Here is a 5,190-nt window from a genome sequence, read left to right on the forward strand (position 1 = left end):
AAGGGCAAAATTGACCACTAAACAAGCATGAAACGGAATTGCATAAAACAAACACAAAACAACCGTTTAAATTCAACATAATAGATGAAAGGATAGGTCTAACATATGACAACCGTTTAAAGTCAACCTAATAGATAAAATCATGGAAAAGGAAACAAAAGCAAAATCATGGGGCAAGGGCAAAATTGACCACAAAACAAACATGAAACTAACACATGACATAAAAGTAGAGTTTGTCTTCAACTACTTCTCTTTCTCTATAAGCCTCTTGAGAACCTCCATTTTTGTTTCATTAGTCTTTGGAACCATAAAATTCTGACGAACTCTAGGGGTGAGCATAATAACCGAAAAACCGAACCAAAACTAAATTAACCGATATAACCGAACCATTAAAAACCGTTGTTTCGGTTTCTAATTTTTGTTAACCGATAACTAACAGTTCAGTTATGGTTTTATAGGTTAACCGAACCGCTAACTATATATTTTAATATATAAAAATTGTAGATTATATATAAAACAATATAGTCAAACTTATTTAATACCCATTAAAATTTCAAAATATAATCCATTAATCCTCACTTATCAGGAGACGAACGAGCAATCAAACCATCAAAGACTGATCATGCACACACACACAATCTTCCAATCATGCATTGAGTTAGATTATTGATTAATGTTCTAATTCCTAATTGGCTAATTCTACAATTTGTAAACATTATTCACAATTAGTTTAATCTTCACTCATAATGCTAATCGAAGACTTCTCACACCATTAATCATAATTAAAGATTGTTTTAACTTTATAGTCCTATTCGAGGGATTTTTTTGACTTTATAATCAAGACTTATAGGTAAGTTAAGTTTTTGGTTCTTCTTGACTCTGTGATATATTAAGAATTTATGTTTTTGAATTTTTTTTGGCCTTTTTTATTTATTGATTTTGACTTAATCACATTGAATTTATATGAGTGATTGACTTTTTTTTATCCAGATAACACATAATATGAATGTTTGGATCTTTTGTTTTATAGTTTTTGATTTAATTGTATTGAACGTAGATGAATGTTTGGCTTTATTTTAATATTAATATCAATTAATAATATATGAAATTATTAATGTCAATTTTTTTAATGTTTCATATTTTTATTGAATGTTTTTTATTTTGAATGTGACTATGTGTTATCTCACTATAAGTATTAATGGTACACATTTTATTCTATTACTATAATCTTGGTTACAAACATTGGCGTCAAGGATTTTTTGGTATTCTATTTTCATTTTTTATGCCAATATACTTTCACCACTTATATTATTTTGAACATTATGGTAAACCAATACTAACCATTAACCAAAACCGTTAGCCGATAAAACCATTAACCATAACCAATATTAACCATACCCAATGGCTACCAAAATGCATTAACCAATTATAATAGTTATGGTTCGATTTTAACCAATAAGTGAACCAAACTGCCCCATACACACCCATACTTGACTTCTTTAAAAAGACCTCTAACATTTTTAAATATCCTATTGAGCCTTCTTCAAAACCAGGGAAAGTAGAAACAATTGTCATGCAATCTTTTGTTTTTGATGACGATATGGTTTGTCTTGAGGGTTAAGTGATCCTTGTTAACAAAACATCAAAAACAGTGTCCAGTTTCTCTTCATATGACAAGTTTGCCATACTTTTTCCTTTAAATTTCCTTTTGTTGTCACGCCTTGGAGTTAACTTCGTTCCCCTCCTTTTCTTACTAGAACTATCATATGTGAGAAAAGGATCAACATCATCAAATAACCGGACTTCGTCGGTATCCTCTTTTCCATCTGTAATATCCACAAACTGTACATCATATTGAGTGCTACCGTCGCCAAATTTGCAAGGTACCTTAGCCTTGTCTCCAACAGCTATGGTATTCCGAAATAAAGCCTCATAATATGTCTGATATACATCCAAATTCTTATCCTTAAACTTAGCATACTATTTATCTTCCTATATGTACAAAATGAGAATGTCACGAAAAACACAATACAAATAATAAATTGTTAGATAAAGTTTATAATTATTACCTTTATTTTCTCATCCCACCATTCCTTTGATGTTGAGATTATATTTCTCACGGGATCAGTTAAAATTCCAGTTTCTAGTCTTGTTATACAGTCATAATATTTGAACTTTTTCCGCATAATGTCCTATTTGTTTTTCATTTGATTTATGTCCAAATCTTTACCGGTTCGTTCCAAAAGCCTATTAGGTATATTTTGGCATGCGGACTTATTGAAATAAGTATTCGGTCTATTCTCGTTTTTTAGCCCGATCATACATTCCTCAAGAAATATCTTGAATGTTTAAGGATCCCAATGAAATCTATTTGTAACTTTCACTTTGGATGTATCAATATCCACATCATGAACATTGACAATGTCCATTACCTATATTAAATCATGATATTGAATGAAGAAAATTTTGAATTTTCACCCTAATAAGGATGTTTGTACCATTTTCGACTTGGAGTTTGTCGTCTCCAACATAGGGTTCGGTAATTTATAGCTTGCTCAAATCAGGTGAGACATGATCTGTTGCGCATGTATTAAAATACCAAGAAGGGTCCAAAATTGTGGATGGACTGGGTCCAATAGTGAGGTGGGCTTGGTGTTGCTGCTAACGAGGATTGCGCTTTGTGGATGGGTAGTCAATTTGATTGGCTCTTTGCCAACAATTGATAGCCTCATGACCAAGCTTGTTGCAGAGTTGGCAATGGGGTCGACGATGACGAAAATCAATGTCTCGGTAGTTGGATGAGTGTCCTGAGTGAGTTATAGAATGGCGACAATTATGATTGTTGGTGCAGGAGACCTGATGAACAGTATGGAATGATAGTGTGGTTGAGGGAGGTGCCATTAGGAAAGATTATAAAAATAGATGTAATCGCTTAGTATTGTAATATTTAATTTTTAAGATAATAAGAATCAAATGTGTCATTACATTTATTTGTTAAAACGCTCCTTAGGCTAAAAAATTAACATTTGAAAAGTTGTGCCATTTTCTGAGTTGGTTAACATACTTGGATTGTACTCGTTAACGTGATCTGAAAGATATAAGCTTCGTAAAAATCCGACTCTAAATGAAAGAGTTGTGGATTTTATAAAAATATAAATCAAGCGCATAATTAAAATTAATTATGTCAAAACGGTACTTAAAGATTAGTCGAGTTTTGACTAAAAGTGCAAAAAGAAGTTTCGTAGTACTCCTCGAGATATAAACTTTAGGACAAAGTTTGCCGAAAACGGGATCCGTATGAGAGAGATAAGATTTTTGTAAAATCATTTATTTTTACCCCCGTTATGCACGAAAATGAAAGTCAAAACTAGCTAAAACAACCTAAAGGAGAGTTGTAGTACTCATTGAGATCATCACATAGATATATAGATGCCTTAGATCGGAGCTCGCTCGAAGAAGTTATGATTTTTACAAAAAATCTTTCGTGCGCGCGAGGTGCGCGTCTCTGCACACCGTGCACCTGACATCATATTCGATTAGATTGCGAGAGACATGGCCAATTGGGGGAGTAACACGTGACAACTTCTTGTGGAGCCACGATGCTCTTGCGCAGCACACATAGATATTTGCCCGACGCGCACCTCCAAAACTCGACTATAAACAGAGGGTTGTGTCATTCCATCCAACACACCTCTCAAACTTCTCTCTCACTCTCTTCTCGAAGTAGCTGCCCTTTGGAGCGGTCCCCAGAGTCCCCACCCTGATTCAACCATACATCAAAGGTTTCACACACGACTAGGGTGAGTTCACAACCCCTATTTTACTGTTTTAAATGTTTTACCCTGGGGGGGATACATACCTATCAAATGGTTTTATCAAAATATATTTATATCTATAAATATCAATTCATTTTATAAAGCTTAAAGCCTTAGGATAATATAGCTATATATAATATGCATAGTTGTAAGCCACGATATTATGCACAAAAGTTATGATGTCCGATAGACTAGGAAAAGATAATACTTAGATGTTATAATGACCAAATTCCTAGGATAACGTAGTACGTAGAATTTATGTTGGTCAAATGTATGGATATGCACCGTAGTCCGTAGCAGATTGTTACTCTGCCCAAGTATCATGTTTTCGAATAACCATAATTAGGGTGTGTGTATGTGTGTGTGTGTGTGTATATATATATATATATAAGAATTATGAGATCAAAAGTTATAATTAACAAATATAAGATAAAAGATTTATATTGTGATAGTTATGGGGAATCTCTAAGAAAGATAAAAGATAAATACCTAAGGTTAATACGTTAGTGAGCTGTTAATATTCATCCAAATGCCTTGATTAAATTCGGCATTCTCCGGTACATATAAGCGTTAATCTTGCGAATGCTAGGAAGATATGTATAGATCTATATGGGGTTTGACAACCCCACCTGTGATTGGTAGCTACAATCCCAGCTGGATAACTTTCTTATTATTCACTATTAGACGCCCGATGAAGTGTCGTGGCAGTGCAAATTATTTTTCAAACAACGTCGATTATGGGGTCTCATGGTAATACATTACAAAAACCTTAGAGATCCGACTATCATTAAGGACGCCTTAGAGTGGTAGATAAAATACTTTAGGACCGTTAGATATCCTACAAAGATAGTAAATTAGGATTAGTAAATATATCCTAATAAGATAATAAGATATGATCATTAGATATCCTAAAAAGATAGTAAGTTAGGATTGATAAAATACTTTTGGACAAGTTTTTCTAAAATAAAAAGTTTCTTAAATTAATACATGCCAAATAAAAGCCGAAAATTGTAAAAACATGTGCACTCACCAACAATATATTAACGTTTTCAAAAATACATGTATTCTCAAGGACATGAGTGTGACAGATGGTTGTGCCAAAGAAGAAGAGGTCTTCAAGGAAGCTTGCTGGAATTTAGTTTCGTCTGTTTATCGTTTCTAGTGATATTTAGGTCATGTGCTTGTATTTCAAACAATGTAATCCCATAATACAATATAATAAATAAAAGTAATGTTTGTGATATACCCTTGTGTATTGTTCTTTATATATATATATATATATATATATATATATATATATATATATATGTATGTATGCCTCGGTCCAATTTCCCCTCATTCGCACCGCTCGATGTTTCCGCCGCCGACCGGGGCG

This window comes from Lactuca serriola, chromosome 5, assembly GCF_051521515.1.
Source record: "Lactuca serriola cultivar US96UC23 chromosome 5, Lser_US96UC23_V15, whole genome shotgun sequence".
NCBI lineage: Eukaryota > Viridiplantae > Streptophyta > Magnoliopsida > Asterales > Asteraceae > Lactuca > Lactuca serriola.